The sequence below is a fragment of the Canis lupus genome, chromosome 2, assembly GCF_048164855.1.
Source record: "Canis lupus baileyi chromosome 2, mCanLup2.hap1, whole genome shotgun sequence".
Classification (NCBI taxonomy): domain Eukaryota; kingdom Metazoa; phylum Chordata; class Mammalia; order Carnivora; family Canidae; genus Canis; species Canis lupus.
Genome location: NC_132839.1, coordinates 6,293,498 through 6,311,212, shown reverse-complemented (window position 1 = coordinate 6,311,212; position 17,715 = coordinate 6,293,498). Strand labels below are relative to the sequence as shown.

Below are 17,715 nucleotides of genomic sequence, written 5' to 3'. Positions count from 1 at the left end.
TATATTCTTACTATGTCTACTGAAACATTGTGAAATTTTTAATCTGAAAGATCAACCTGATTTATTCATCTCTGGAAAAATTACTTATGTTCTAGGTTTGATTAATTATATCTGAAAACTTTTTTTTTTCTCATTTTCTTTTTATCCTAAATATTTCTTTAGGTCATTTTCAGGCATGTAATATGTCCATTTGACTTAAATGAAGCTGTCCCTTTGCTGCCATGTAGTACAATATGTTTTGGAACTCTATTTTTCTTATTCATTAACACTTAAAATATTATATGTTGGCTAATTGAATTTAAATTTTAAAAAACACTTAAAATAAGATTTATAGGTAACATTTGCCAGTAAATGTATACCAGTATAGGCAGATCCCATTTTATTTCATGTTCTAACCCAGAGATCAGCAAACTTTTTCGGCATGGAACCCAATAGAAAATATTTGAGGCTTTGAAGGCCATACAGTCCCTGCCACAGCTACTCAACTCCATTATGTAGCCAAAGACAATATGTAAATAAATGAGCATGGATGTGTTCCAGTGAAACTATAATAACAGTTAGGTGGGCCAAATTTGGCCTTCAGGGCATAGTTTGCCAACTTCTGCTCTAATTTATAAGGTGCTATTGGCTGTCTCCTCTTAATTATAACTAGAAAACCATTTGATACACAGATCTAACATGATGACCTGCCTCTGCATGTAGTACTCTAGTATTCTAGTGCAATACTTTAGTATCTAGTACAGTGCTCTAGTACAACACAGCTACTGTGTTAACCCAGGGAGCTTTTCTACTTCCAGTGCCTCTATCTGACATTTGAACTTATACATGCTCAAAAAAACTTCATACTCTGGCATCTTCTGTTATCATAGATCTTCTTCAACTACTTATCTGTCTCACTTTTAGCTTGTGGGGACTATTTATCCAACATGCAGATGAGCAAGGCTGTGTAATATTCGGTTACTATCTCTATTAGTTACTTATTGTTGCATAATAAATTATCACAAAGTTAGCAACTTAAAAACAGCACACATTTGTTACTTTACCATTACCATGGATCAAGAATCTGGGCATAGCTTAATGATGTTCTCTGTGTAAGCCCTTATGAGACTACAGTGCAAATAATGGCTAATTAGTGCTCTCATCTGAAGGCTTAACTGGGGAAGAACTCACTTCTAAGCTCACTTAAGTTGCTAGCAGCATTTCTTTGCTTATAGTTGTAGGATTGAGGGCACCACTTTTTTGCTGGCTGTTTTCTGGGGGAACTCTCAGTTTGTATAGGTTACCCACAGTGCTTTGCTTGGGAGCTTTCTCAGAATGAAAAAGTACTTTTTCAAGCCAACAAAGAGAGTCTCTAAAAGCAGTTTACTTGCAAAATAGATTCTTATGTAAGGTGATTTGATCATGGGAATGACGACATTCCATCATTTTTGCACATTCTGTTGCTAGTACCAAGTATAAACAGCAGGAGGCAGAGGTGATAGGGCCACCTCAGAATATATCTGGAACACTAGTGACACTATGCATCTAAATTAGGAAATAAAGAACAATAAATGTATGAACTATTTTTTGCCTTTGAATTTTCATCTGTTTTATAGGAAACATGTATATACCACAGGCTTCTGGAAAGTTATGAAATGTAATTGCCTGATTTGGAAAATACATTGTTAGTTTTTTTTTTAAGATTTTATTTATTTATTCATAAGAGACACAGAGAGCAAGGCAGAGACACAGGCAGAAGGAGGGAGCCTAATGTGGACTTGATCCCAGGATCCCTGGATCACACCCTGAGCCTAAGGTAGATGCTCAGCCACTGAGACACCTAGTTGCCCTTTTGTATCTTTTCTAATCTTCAAAATTATTACTGGTGGAAGTTGTTAAAGGCTGTATTTGATACTTTTAGCCAGGTGGCATTTTAAAGCAGAGATCTCTAGGACCAGCCAATGAAAGTAGTAATTCATTTGAAACATCTTGTCAGGAAGGCAGAACTTTTCTGTGTCAGTTTAATAGAGGTAAATTCCTTTTAGGCAGCAACTGCTCAAGCATGATGGTTTGAATCCAAAGGTATCATCATGATATCTTGTAACAGAATAGCTTGACAAAATGACCTATGCTTACCAAGGTTTGCCAAAGCACACTCATTATGTTTAGAAGCTACCTTGACAAGGCTAGTTCACATATGCTGTATTTCAAGCTATTGTAGCTCTGATATTTACTAGAAAGGCAAAGGACAAGAACATAAGTCAGAATGGCTTGGCTAAATGAAGTTCAAGGACAAGTAAGTGGTGGTTATTAAAACTTGAGTCAGTCGTCTACTGATTTCATGTTCTTGAATCATTATTACATTCTTTACACTGCACAGTTTACCTACCAGTCATTAACAAAATAGTTTTCTGAAAATGTAACTTATATAACTTTTAAGGCTTATCTTACACACATATCCCTAAGATTTTCTTTTTAAAATTTTACTAAATTGGTTGGTTGGGTCTTTAATATTTAATGACTATTAAATATTAGACTTTGTTTTTTAAAAAAGTATTATGAAATAGATCAGATATTCTTAAAGACTAAAAATTAGTATAGGAGACCTGTGTATCCTCAATCCAACATACAAAGTGTTGAAATCATGAATATGACACTTAAAAATTCCATTTCTACCACTTCTCATAATACTTAACCATTTTCAAAAATTTAGATGTCATTTCCATCTATTTCTTTTTATAATTTTTCTGAAAAGTATATTCATACCAACATTATTGTTTTACATTAATATATTTTTACATAGTCTATTCTTATATATGTAACATTATGCAACTATTTTGTTCAATACATTCCTGAGATTAACTTGCATTATTATATAAACAATAAATAATTTATTTTCATTTCTCTGTATAAATCCATCGTATATATAACAACAGTTTAGAATCCATTCTCTCTTTTTTTTAAGAATTATATTTATTTATTCATGAGAGACACACAGAGAGAGGGAGAGACATAAGTAGAGGGAGCTGTGAAGCCTGATGTAGGACACGATTCCAAGGACCCCAGGATCACAACCATAGCCAAAGGCAGACACTTAACCATTGAACCACCCAGGTGTCCCTAGAATTCATTCTCCTGCTGTTGGACATTTAAGTTGTTTTGTTTCTTTTCCCTATTTAAAAACACTGCTACCTGGGACACCTGGGTGGCTCAGCGGTTCAGCGCCTGCCTTCGGCCCAGGGCATGATCCTGGAGACCCGGGATTAAGTCCCACATCGGGCTTCCTGCAGGGAGCCTGCTTCTTCTCCCTATGCCTGTCTCTCTCTCTCTCTCTCTCTCTCTCTCTCTGTCTCTCATGAATAAATAAAATCTTAAAAAAAAACACCACCACTAGAAACATTCTTGCCTATTTATGTCTCCCAGTACAAATATGGGAAAGATTTTCTGTGTCTATAACTGAAGGTGAAGTTAATGTGCTATATGGTAAGTGCATCTTCAAATTTTCTAAATATTGCCAAATTGCTCTCCACTCTACCAATTAATGAATTAGAATTAGCAATTGTTTATAGTATGTGTTTTTGTATCATAAAACCCTTCACTAACAAAGAGGTTTATTCTTTGATATATATTTAATAACTTTAAAGTTGTTTATGAAATAAGGGTGAAATTTTATTGTTTTTAATTATAGATAACTAAAGGTAACAAAACTGTTTTTTGTCCAAGATACTATTAAGCTATGTGAGTATCATATTACAACCTAATATTTGTTAGGTTAAGCCTCACTAAATTGTTCTCTGAAATTTTCTTGGCTTCTCTTAGTCATTTCCTTTCTGTATAATGGTGAAAATCGTATGTCAAATTTAAAAAAACAACTGAAAGAATTTTTATTAGAATTGTGAGAAATTTATGAAATTTATGAATTAATATAAAGATAATTACCATACTTAGGATATTTTTCCTCTCATAAATATGTTATATATTGTAATATATTTATTTTTCATGTCTTTAAATAAAGATTTTAATGTTCTCCATAAACATTATTGTACAGCTAGTGTTGAAGTTATTTTGAGACATTTTTATAATTATTATTGCTATTTTGGTTATTTTTTTTTGCTATAAATGCTTTTTAAAAAATTTTTTCAACTAATTAATATATAATGTATTATTGGTTTCAGAGGTAGAGATCAGTGATTCATCAGTCTTTTTATAACACCCAGTGGTTACCATGTCATTACATCACATACCCACCCTCCTTAATGTCCATCACCCAATTATCCCATCCTCCATTCCTCTCCCTTCCAGTGACCCTCTGTTTCCTGTGATTAAGTCTCTTATGGTTTGTCTCCATCTCTGATTTTGTCTTATTTTATCTTTTCTTCTCTTCCTCTATGATCCTCTGTTTTGCTTCTTAAATTCAACATATGAGAGAGATCATATGATAATTGTCCTTCTCCCATTGACTTATTTTGCTTAGCATAATACCCTCTAGTTCCTTCATTGCAAATGGCAAAATTTGCATTCTTTTTTTTGAAGGCTGAGTAGTATTCAAGTGTGTGTGTGTGTGTGTGTGTGTGTGTGTGTGTGTGTACCACTTTGTTTATCCATTCATCTGTCGATGGACATCTGGGTTTTTCCATAGTTTGGCTATTGTGGACATTGCTGCAATAAACATTGGGGTGCAGATACCCCTTTGGATCACTACATTTGTATCTTTGGGGCAAATACCTAGTAGTATTTTGCTACTAGTAGCAATTGCTGGGTCGTGTGGTAGCTCTATTTTAAATGTTTTGAGGTATCTCTGCAGTGTTTTCCAGAGTGACTTTACCCGGTTGCATTCCCACCAACAATATAAGAGTGTTCCCTTTTCTCTGCCTCCTTGCCAACATCTGTCACTTCCCTGACTTGTTCATTTTAGCCATTTTGATTGGTGTGAGGTGGTATCTTATTGTGGTTTTGATTTGGATTTCCCTGAGGATAAGTAGTGTTGAGCATTTTTTCTGTATCTGTTGGCCATTTGTAGGTCTTTGGAGATATGTCTGTTCATGTCTTCTACCCATTTCTTGATTGGATAATTTGTTCTTTGGGTGTTTAAGTTCTTTATATATTTTGGATACTAGCCCTTTATCTGATTTGTCATTTGAAGATATCCTTTCCCATTCTGTTGGTTGTCTTTTGATTTTGTTGACTGTTTCCTTTGCTGTGCAAAAGCTTTTTATCTTGATGAAGTCCCAATAGTTCATTTTTGCCTTTGTTTCCCTTGCCTTTAGAGACGTGCCTAGTAAAGAGCTGCTGAGGCCAAGGTCAAAGAGGTTGCTGCCTGTATTCTCCTCCAGGATTTTGATGGATTCCTGTCTCACATTTAAGTCTTTAATCTATTTTGAATCTATTTTTGTGTGTGGTATGAGGAAATAGTCCAGTTTCATTCTTCTGCATGTGGCTGTCCAATTTTCCCAGCACCATTTGTTGAAGAGACTTTTTGCCATTGGATATTCTTTCCTGCTTTGTCGAAGATAGGTTGACCATAGAGTTGAGGGTCCATTCCTGGATTCTCTATTCTATTCCATTTAACTGTGTGTCTGTTTTTGTGCCAGAACCATACTGTCTTGATGATCACAACTTTATAGTAGAACTTGAAGTTTGGAATTGTGATGCCACCAGTTTTGGTTTTCTTTTTCAACGTTCATTTGGCTATATGGAGTCTTTTCTGATTCCATACAAATTTTAGGATTATTTGTTCCAATTCTATGAAATAAGTTGATGGTATTTTGATAGGGATTGCATTGAATGTAAGGATTGCTCTAGGTAGCATGCACATTTTAACAATATTTGTTCTTCCAGTCAATGAGCATGGAATGTTTTCCCATTTCTTTGTTTCTTCCTCAATTTCTTTCATGAGTGTTCTATAATTTTTTGAGTACAGATCCTTTACTTCTTTAGTTAGGTTTATTCCGAGATATCTTACGGTTTTTGGTACAATTATAAATGGGAATGACTCCTTAATTTCTCTTTTTTATGTCTCATTGTTAGTGTATAGAAATGCAACTGACTTCTATGCATCTATTTTAAATCCTGTATGAGTTCTAGCAATTTTGGAGTGGAGTCTTTTGGTTCTCCATATTGAGAGTATCATGTCACCTGCAAAATATGAGAGTTTGACTTCTTCTTTGCTGATTCGGATACCCTTTATTTATTTTTGTTGTCTGATTGCTGAGGGTAGGACTTCTAGTACTGTGTTGAACAGCAGTGGTGATAGTGGACATCTCTTCCATATTCCTGACCTTAGGGGAAAAGCTCTCAGTTTTTCCCCATTGAGAATGATATTCACTTTGGGCTTTTCATATATGGCTTTTATGATATTGAGGTATGTTCCCTCTATCCATACATTGTGAAAAGTTTTAATCAAGAAATGATGCTGTACTTTGCCAAATGCTTTTTCTACATCTATTGAGAGGATCATATGGTTTTTATCCATTCTTTTATTAATGTAGTGTATCACATTGATGGATTTATGGATGTTGAATACCCTTGCAGCCCAGAAATAAATTCCAGTTGGTCATGGTGAATAATCCTTTTAATGTACTGTTGGATCCTATTGGCTAATATTTTGATGAGAATTATAGCATCTGTGTTCATCAGGCATATTGTTCTGTAATTCTCCTTTTTGGTGGGTCTTTGGTTTTGGGATCAAGGTAATGCTGGCCTCATAGAGTTTGGAAGTTTTCCTTCCATTTCTGTTTTTTGAAACAGCTTCAGAAGAAGCTATTCTGGTATTAATTATTCTTTGAATGTTTGGTACAATTTCACTGTAAAGCCTTCCAGCCCTGGACTTTTGTTTCTTGGGAGATTTTTGATTATTGCTTCAATATCCTTATTTGTTATGGGCCTGTTCAGGTTTCTGTTTCTTCCTTTTTCAGTTTTGGTAGTTTATAGGTCTCTTGGAATGCATCCATTTTCTTCCAGATTGCATAATTTGTTGGCATATAGTTGCTCATAATATATTCTTACATAGGTGTTGGTTGTGATCTGCCTTCTTTCATTCATGATTTTATTTATTTGGGTCCTTTCTCTTTTCTTTTTGATAAATCTGGCCAGGGATTTATCAATCTTACTAATTCTTTCAAAGAACCAGGTCTTAGTTTTGTTGATCTGTTATACTGTTCTTTTGGTTTCTATTTCATTGATTTCTGATCTAATCTTCAAAATTTCTTTTCTCCTTCTGGGTTTAGGCTTTATTTGCTTTTCTTTCTCCATCTTCTTTAGGTATAAGCTTAGCTTGTGAATTTTAGACCTTCTTAGTTTCTTGAGAAGGGCATGTGTTGCTGTATACTTCTCTCTTTGCTGCATCCCAGAGGTTTTGAACATTGTGTTTTCTTAATCATTTGTTTCCATAGAATTTTTAATTCTTCTTTAATTTCCTGGCTGACCTATTCATTCTTTAGTAGGATGCTCTTTAGCACCCATGTATTTGAGTTCTTTCTTTCCAAATGTCCTCTTGTGATTGAGTTATAGTTTAAAAGCATTGTGTTTTGAAAATATGCGGGGAAGCATCTCAATCTCTTCGTATTGGTTGATACCTGATTTGTGACCCTGTGTGTGATCTGTTCTGAGAAAGGTTGCATGTACACTCGGAGAAGAACGTGCATTCTGTTGCTTCAGAACCCTTGTTTCCTTGTGATCTTTTCCCTTCTCTTCTTTTACATGATAAATGGGCAGTTGATCTAAAAGAAATATGCCTCATGCAAGTTTCATAGAATAAGGAGAGAAGCTTTTGCACCTTTCATGCACCTTCTGCTTAGGTGATCTGTCCATTTCAGTGAGTGGGGTGTTAAAGTCTCCTACTATTACTATTGTATTTTTTATGTATTTCTTTAATTTTTTTATTAATTGTCATATAAATTGGCTGGTCCCATGTTAGGGGCATAAATATTTACAATTGTTAGATCTTCTTGTTGCATAGACCCTTTAATTATGATACAGTGTCCTTCCTCATCCCTTATTACAGTCTCTGGTTTCAAATCTAATTTATCTAACATAAGGATTGCCACCCCAGCTTTATATTGATGTACATTATCATGATAAATGGTTTTCCACCCCCTCAATTTAAATCTGGAGGTGTCTTTGGTTCTAAAATTAGTCTCTTGCAATCAGCATATTGATGGGTCTTGCTTTTTTATCCATTCTGATACCCTGTGTCTTTTGATGAGAGATTTTAGCTCATTTATATTCAGAGTAGCTATTGAAAGATAGGAATTTAGTGCCTTTGTATTACCTGTAAAGTCACTGTTTCTGTATATTGTCTCTGTTCCTTTCTGGTCTGTGTTACTTTTAGGCTGTCTCTTTATTTAAAGGATCCCTTTTAATATTTCTTATAAGGCTCATTTAGTGATCACAGATCCCTTTAAATTTCTGTTTGTCCTGGAAGGTTTTTATTTCCCTTCTATTTTGAATGACATCCTATCTGGAAAAAGTATTCTTGGCTGCATATTTTTCTCATTTAGCATCCTGAATATATCATGCCAGCCCTTTCTGGCCTGCCAGATCTGTAGATAGGTATGCTGCCAGTCTAATGTTTCTACCCTTATGGTTATGGACCTCTTGTCCCAAGCTGCTTTCAGGATTTTCTCTTTGTCTCTGAGATTTGCAAGTATCACTATTACATGTCAGAGTGTTGACCTATTTGTATTAATTTTGAGGGAGGTCCCCTGGGCCTCCTGGACTTAGTTGCCTGTTTCCTTCCCCAGATTAGGGGAAGGATAATTCCACTATAATTTGCTCGAATATACCTTCTGTGGCCCCCCTTGCCTCTTCTGAGATACCGATTATTCTAATATTGTTTTGCTTTATGGTATCACTTATCTTTCAAACTCTCCCCTCATGATCCAGTGGCGTTTTTTTCTCTTTTTTTCTCAGCTTCTTTATTCTCCATCATTTTGTCTTTTATATCACTAATTTTCTCTTCTGCCTCATTTATCCTAGCAGTTAGAACCTCCATTTTTTATTACCTTTCCTTAATAGCATTTTTTATTTTGACTTTAGTTCTTTTATTTCTCCAGAAAGGGATTCTCTGGTGTCTTCTATGCTTTTTTTAAGCCCAGCTGTTATCCTTATAATCATTATTCTGAACTTCAGTTCCAGCATTTTACTTATGTATAGACATGATTAGATCGCTGACAGTAATGCCTCTTGTTCTCATTTTTGAGGTTTTCCTGTCTTGTCATTGTGTCCAGAGAAGAACAGATGAATGAGAGAACAGAAAATGACAACAATGACTCCAGAGAAATATATGCTAAACAAATCAGAAGAGACCCAAAATTGAAAAAAAAAAAAAATTTAAAAAAGAATATAATGAAAAAAAAGAAGAATATAATGAGACAGGTGAACAGAATAGAGGAATATGCTGAATCCTGTGTATACTTTGGTCTGTTTATTAGAAAACTAAATCTGAAAATTGTAACAAAAGAAAAACTTACATATTTGCCAAAAAAAGTAATACACTGGAAGGATAGAATGCAACCGTAAAAATGAAAATTAAAAAAAAAGATATTTAAAAAGAGTGAATCAAATAAGAAACTGGTTGAAAAGAAAGATAAAAAAATTAAAATTGAAAGACCAAAAAATGTGGAACCCCCCCCCCCCCCCATGAATTCTATATGCTGTATTCCCCTAGCCCTGGAGTTCTGCAGTTTTCAAGGATCAGGGTAAACTGATTGTTCTTGCTGTTCCTCTGGGGGCATGCGACCCCCCCCCCACCTTTTGGAGCCTCCAAACCCTGAAGACCCCTGCCCAGCATTCCCTTACGCCTCCTCCCCCAGGAGAGCAAGGGGAGTCCCACGGGTTCTGCCATTTGTCAGATCCCTGCTCAGAGAGCAGTCACCTGAACTGTACCAGGTTCTCAGTTCATGCAGTCTAGTCTGAGAGCCCCCTCCTGGACTGGCTGATGACAACTGGCTTTCCCACTGATGCCTGGGAATCTGCTGCACTCAGCCACCCCTAGTCTTCCTGTGACCCCCAGGATCCTGAAACCACACTGTCCCCCCACAAATTCCGCCCCCTCTTTGCTGCCTGAGCTCCTTCACCAGAGCAGACTTCTAGAAGTTCTGATTTTGCACTCTGCTGCTCCACCACTTTCTGGTAGCCTGCTGCTGGGGATCCCTCCCCTTCTCTCATTTATCTTTCATATATCACCTTGATTCGCTTCTCTGCACCTTCTACCTTGCAGAAAGTAAAAGAAAGCTTTTCTGTTCGTAGAGTTGCAGCTATTCATATTCTTGGATCTCCGGTTGAGTTCTCAGGTGTTCAGAATGATGTAATAGCCATCTAGCTAAATTCCTGGGACCAGACAAAACTAAGGTCTCCTCAATTATTGCTATTTTAAATGGTAATTTATATATTTTAAATGGTTCGTGATGATGTATAAAAATTAAATTTTATTTTCGACTTTGTATATTATATTTAGAAAACTTACTAATCGTCACTCATTAATAGCCTTAATTTGTCTATAAGATCTCTGTGCTTTACTTGAAAACTATTATAATTGTAAATGATAAAAAATGTATTTAAAAATTCAAGGTCTTTGAAAATCTTATACCTTTCGTTTCCTTCTTGTCATTCAATATTACACAGGTCCATCATTACCATGTTAAATAGAAATAATAATGACTTATTTTTGTTTTTGTTTGTCCAAGATACCTTTCTCTTATGCTTTCAATTTTTTTTTATCTCTTTGGTTGTTTTGTAAATGACACATATGACCAGATTTCACTTTTAATCTATGCATTTCTGTGTTTTTAATAAAGTGTTGATTCCATGTAATACTTATATATTGAATATTACATTTGAAATAGTTTTTGACTGTTAAATCAATGCCTCATATTTTATTACTGCTGTAAAAAATGTCACTCCATATACCAACTTTTCTCCGTTATTAGGCAGAATAAATATGATTAAATAGTAGGAACAATCATAAACTTTCAATGGCTTAAGGAAAAATATTTTTTTGTTCTGTTTGGTTTGGTTTGGTTTTACGCCTACATACTCTGTGTCAGTGTAACTCCCAAAATTACTCTATTCAACAATGTCACTCAACATTACACATTGCTCCAGTCCTTAGACCGACCATTTCAACACAGAACTTTCTCCAAGATTGCCACAAAGTAGAAAAGAGAAACAGCAGTACACATATGCTTTACACTGGCTTGTGCTGAAGGTGACACAACTTCCTCTCTTATCTCATGGTCTAGAATGAGTCAGGTGGCCCTCTGACTCAGCAAGGGCCTGAGAAGTGCAGTCTCCCATGCATCTGAAGTGGGTAGTGAAACAGTTAATAGTGCACTCAAGTAATTTTGATAAAATCTCGATGACGTTAAGTGTCACAATGTTAAATATGTGAAATAGCAGCAGGAATAGATAAGATGATGATATTGAGACATCTTTTCTAAAGAAAATAGGTAGCCTTTCCTTTTGTTTACAGTTTTCTTTGTGTCACTCAGGAACATTTTAAAATATTGTTAATGTAGAATTTGAGTGTTTCTTGCAAAGTTTATTTTCCATCCAATTTATCTTACTCATTCCTAATATAAATGGAACATTTCCTCCATCATATTTCTTCTGGTTTGTCGTTGATTTGAAGTATATGAAAGTTATTGATGTTTTATATTATTAGCCACTAGTATATGCTGATTTTTTATTCTGCTATCATAAGTTATTTTCACTTGATTCTCTTAAACTTTCCAGGTGCAAAATCAAGTCGTCTGCAAATATTAGTCAACCTCCTTCATCGACTTCTATGTCTTATATTTATTCTTTCTAATTTTATTGGATAATGGCAGTAGAAAAATTGTAAGTAATAGTAATAGTAGAGCATATTTTTGTCTTATTTCTGACCTTAGTAGAAATGTTTCTAGTATCTTTCAATTATGAATAATACTAACTTTGGTGTTGAGAGTAATACATTTTTCTCATGCTAAGGAAACTTTAGCTATTTTTATTCTTTTCAATTTTCCTAGTTTTGGTTTTTTTTTTTTTTTGGAAACCACAGATATGAATTTCATCAAAGGAATACTCTGATGATATTTTGGTACTTCCCAAATAATGTAAGTTATATGATTATATACCCAATATTGAACCAGTCTAGTCCTGTAATAAATCCCACTCAGCCTTCTTGTTCTTTTCCACAGAACCATTATGACTTGCACAGACTTCATAAATGGTTCCTTCGGTCTCAGATGCTTTAGGTAACACTCAATGGTATTTGGATGGAGTTCTGAGTTTTCTCTGACTTCTCATTGAACTGAAAATGTACTCAATCAATCAATGTGTGTTGTTGTTCTTCTTCTTCCAAAGACAGTTTTTTTAAAGAACAGTTTTAGGTTCACATCAAAATTGACAGAAAGGTACAGAGATTTTCCATATGCTCTACCAACCTCATACATGCATAGTCTCCCTTATTATTGACAACCTCACGCAGAGTTATACATTTGTTATCATTGGTGAACCTACCCTGACATATCATCATCACTCGAAGTCCATAGTTTACATTCTTGTACATTCTGTGGGTTTGTATAAATGTATAATGACTTGTGTTTGTCATTAGAGCATCAGACAGTATTTTCACTGCTGTAAAAATCTTTCTGCTCCACCTATTCAGCCTTCCCTTGCCTTCTCCAGTACAGGTAACCACTGATTTTTTTCACTGTCTCCATAGTATAACTGCCTTTTCCAGAATGTTGTAGAGCTGGAACTATACACTGTGTAGTCTTCTCGGATTATCTTTTTTCACTTAGTAATATGCTTTTAAGGTTCCTCCGTGTCTTTTCATGGCTTAATGGCACATTTATTTTTAATGGTAAAAATATTCCATTGTCTGGAATGGAATACTTTTCTTACACAGTTTACTCATCCATTTGTCCAATGAAGGATATCTTGGTTGCTTCCAAGTTTTGACAGTCATAAATAAAACTGCTATAAATATCCATGTGCAAGTTTTTTGTGTGGTCATAAGTTTTTAACACCTTTGGGTAAATACCACGGAGCACAATTGCTGGATCACATGGTAAAATTGTTTAGTTTTGCAAATACTCACTGAGTTTTTATTGTTATTCTTCTGGTTTCTTTGTAGGGGACACTTCAGAATTTAACATTGCTATTTATGCTTCTAACCAGAACCAAAAGTCCTGCTCACATCCTCTTAAAAGAGATGTCTCAAAATCAAAAGCCAACTGAATTCAGTCAAGAAAAAAAATAAATGAGGAAATTTGGCTGAATTTATGAAAATGCTATCTTGAATTTTCTGGGCACACATATTGCATACATTAAAAAGTAAGAATATTCTTCATTTCCACAATAAAGCGCCCTCTCTAATTTCCTTAGAATATAAAACATTCTCTTTAATGTTCCACTTTTGGTTGTCCAAGGAGAAGAAAAACAACAGAGGAAATAAAATGTTCTATGTGAACCAAGACTCCATCTCATGACAGGGAGTCATTACCTAGTCATTACCTATTACCTATTAATAGTCATTACCTATTACCTATTAGGAGGGTTGCAAGCTAGAAAGTATGAGCTCAATGTACCAGCTAATCAGATTATTCAAGAAACCCCAGAAGTTTGGGTTCATATGTGAAATCTCCTGCATTTTAATTGATGGAGTATTTTTAAAAACATATTCATGTCAAACAAACATCTGTGAGCTGTGTCTGAGCAGCAGACTTTCAGCATATGAAGTTATCCTGATCCCTTAAACTTAAGTGTTACTGTTACATTTGGCATCAACTAATTTTTGTGTGTCTGAAAGTGGGCACATAAATGACATATTTTATTTTTGACTTTCGTGTATAAGAATATCACTGGCAATGTAGGCTTAATTTTTTGTTTAACTGATGGAGAGAGTACAGCTACTTCGCTGTCAGTAAAACCTGCCAGTCATTTCTCATTTAAACATTTGTTCATTAAGTTATATATATTTTTCCTATCCCATGCTTTTATTTTAGACCTTGATAAATTGAATACTTTTACTTTTTCTTTTCAGATATTCTATTCCTCATGCTTCATTTATTACCTCAACATAAAGGAGGAATTAATGATTTTAGTGGGGAGACAGGGACATCTATTTACAGCATCCTCACACCATTACAGGGCCGTATAGCGCTCTAGATAATTACAAGAACAAATACCCAAAGGAAACATCAGAAAAGGCCGGGGGTGGGGGTGGGGAATGAAGTAAAATCAGATTCTATTACATTAAACAAGCTATTTTATAACTCAAGTACATTTATTCAAGATACATTTCAGCTTAAAGGAATTAATCAGGTAAGCAAAAAAAACAAAAAAACAAAACAAAACTTTGAATTTTACATTGTTTTTCTTTTCTTTTTGTTTTTTTCTTCTAAGTATGTCTCATAAACTTTCAGCATATAGTAAACTTCAAGCTTTCCTTGAATCACAATGGACCCAAGACTTCTCTTCTTTCTACCATGTAACTTCGAAATTTGATTTAAAAAATGTAATAAAGTAGGATTATTGTAAATTTTTTTATTGAAACAAAAAACTTACCAGCACATAGTAGGTATTTAACTAGTATTTATTAAAATACCATGCTAGCTAGCTAGCTATTTATTGTTAAAATTGATGCTAGAATTTACACCAACCTGGTGAAATCAGTTAATCTGAATTTATAGAAAAGACCCCTAAATTGTATCTCTGTACACACTCAATTACTACTTAATTTGCTAAGTTTTCAGGGTATGAAAGCTGGCAGATTATACAATATGCTAAATCTTGGGGTTTGAGAAATTCTTACATTGGTAGCATCTGTTAAAGTTTTTAAAACTGCATATCATTTAATCTAGTGGTTCAGCTTCTAGATTATACTACAGAATATGCTCCCTCATTTGCTAAATTATGTTTTTCAGAATATAAGACTAAAACATACTTTATATCTACCACTCAGTAAGAAGATAAAATATGGTACATTTATATAATGGAAACTTTTGCAGCATAAAAAAAAATTAGATGTCTCGTGGTTTACGTGCTAAGTATTAACTTTTAGATGATACATGCTGGTTAAAAATGTGATCTCTATTATGTTTCTGTTTATAAAAAATGAAAAAATTCCTATATACCCACAAGGTATGCAAGTATATATTAGATGTATAATGTCTATAAATATAAGGCCTATCTCTAGATGATGCACAAAATTACCAGTTCTCTTTTGGGGTGGGGAACTGAAGGAAGGGAGGTCTCATATGAGAAGTTCATATTATAGTGAAATAATAATAGTAGTAGTAGTAACATCTAACTACGTGCCAAGAAGTTCTGTTTACACAAAAAATTTCATTAAATCTACATAAAAATGACCAGTGGGTCTTAGTATCATCTCTTTTATTCAAAGCAAAAAACTGACTCACAGAGAAATTAAATAATTTGACTAAAGTAATGGAATTAGTTATTGATTATTCCAGAATTAGCTCAACCTGACTCTAGAACCAAGGCTCTTAAACTTTGTACTCTGCTGTGTATATGTCTAACTTTTGTCAAGTATTTTTAAAAATTAAATCAAACTTGTACATGCACATTGTTTAAAGGATTATTATGAAAAATAGTTATCACCAACTCTGTAATTTTTTTCTGCCCCAGTGTCACCTACTCTCAATTTTTGCTAATATTCAAAGTGTTTCACCAAATGTATACATAACATTATTATATAGCTACATCCCAATTTTTCAGTTGTTTTTTTTTTTTAGATTTATTTATTTATTCATTCATTCATTCATTCATTCATTCATGAGACACAGACGGCGGGAGGGCAGATACACAGGCAGAGGGAGAAGCTGGCTCCATGCCGGAGCCCGACGCGGAACTCGATCCCGGGTCTCCAAGATCACGCCCTGGGCTGAAGGTGGCGCTAAACCGCTGAGCCACCAGGACTTCCCTGAGTTTCAGTTTTAAGCATTATCTATTAACTTCTCACTAAGAAAGATGTAGTTTTTACTTTATTATTCTCTTCTCTTTCCCTCCTTTATCCCTACAACAAATAACCACACTTGCCTCCCATTCTTCTAATGCAATTACTTCAAATTGGGATTAGAACATTATCCAGCATTTAAAATGATGATATAAATACTATTCATCACTGAGCCATAAACCATATTTCTTCTTAGTTTCCTCACAGTGAATTTTGTCTTGTTTTGTCTTGCTATTTATTTGAATAGTTTTCTACTTTTATAACTTAAAACAACCCAGCCAAGTGTCCAAGAGTCTTTGAAATGCATATAGACTTAGCAGATGTACAATCAATTCAATTTTATCAAAAACTCTGGCTACTTCTTACCTGCTCTAATCTGGACTTTGCCCTCTACCCTTAGAGCACAATCCTGTAGGTTTCTTGCTTTGTCATTATCCTGGAGTCTCCCTGAGCCCCTCTTTTATATTTTGATCCCCTGATGCCTGGATCCCATCATATGTATTTCCCCTTTTTAAATTGTTTTTAATTTCTCATTTTGATTGACGATCTCAATCAGCTTAACTGTCTTTCTGAACTTACCTTTGCCCTCATCTTTGTATGAAAGTTAGGTTGGATGTGGAATTCTGTAATGGAAATCATTTTTGCTCTGTAAGTTCACTGAATTACCCTCTTGCCTTTAAATGTACAATGCTGAAATTCAAACAGTAAAATTATTCTCTTTCCTGAGTCTTTATATACGACAAGTTTTTCTCAGGGAGAACTTGTAGGATTTTCTTGTTTTCTTCATGATTTGAAATTCAGCAATGATGTTTCATGGTGTGCATCTTTTTTTCATCCATGGCTTTGGATATATGTAAATCTTTCAATCAAGAGACTCATGATTTCAAGCTCTGGGAAGTATTATTGAATAATTTCATTATTTCCTCCACTCCAATCTTTCTCTTCTGCCTATTTCTGGATTTTTTTTTTTACTAGTAGTATATTGAACATTTAGATCAGCAGTTTATTTTTTTTCTTTTTTGTCCTATGTTTTATTTTGTTCTGATTTGCTCTTGTTTTGGGGAGCAAAATCTTTCCTAAACTTTCTGTTAAGTTTTCATTTCTACTTTCACATTATTAATTGTGAAAATTTTTGTTTTCATCTCTGATTTTTCTTTATTAACAGCATAGCATCTCTTTTTGTACATACAACACTTCCCATATATCTCTGAGAAATAATTATAGTATTGTATATTTACTTTTATTATTTTTTGTTTTCTCAACTTTCTCCATTCCATATAAAATACAAATTCAATACAATTAAAATAATTTCAAATTGTAATTTTATACAATGTTTGAGTTTTCACCTTTTTTTATTTTTAAGTTTTTATTTAAATTCCATTTAATTAACATATAGTATAACATTAGTTTCAGGTGTAGAATTTAGTAATTCATCACTTTCATACAACACCTGGTGCTACTTAGACCATTGCCCTCCTTAATCTCCATCAGCCATTTAACCTCCCACCTCCCCTCTAGCAACCCTCAATTTGTTCTGTATCGGAAAGAATCAGTTTTCTGGTTTGCCATTTCTCCCCCGATGATCATCTTTTTCTTTCTTAAATTCCACTTATGAGTGAAATCAGATGGTATTTGTCTTTCTCTGACTAATTTCACTTGTGGTTAGTATTAGTCTCTAGCTCCATCCACATCATTGCAAATGGCAGGATTTCATTCTTCTCAGTGATCGAGTAATATTTTATTGTGCCTATATATCAGATCTTTATCCATTCATT

General features: G+C 34.2%; 1 long non-coding RNA gene across 5 annotated transcripts in view; it reads left to right on the top strand.

Annotated features, from left to right (window-relative positions):
* Positions 1-13,290, top strand: part of LOC140611776 (uncharacterized) — a 40,810-nt gene extending 27,520 nt beyond the window's left edge. For 2 of the 5 annotated variants that reach the window (XR_012013003.1, XR_012012980.1), the window contains 2 exons: positions 11,713-11,817; positions 13,097-13,290. This is a non-coding gene — a long non-coding RNA (uncharacterized lncRNA). The other 3 variants (XR_012012999.1, XR_012012988.1, XR_012012983.1) reach the window with 3 other exon arrangements.
* The last annotated feature ends 4,425 nt before the right edge of the window (positions 13,291-17,715 follow it).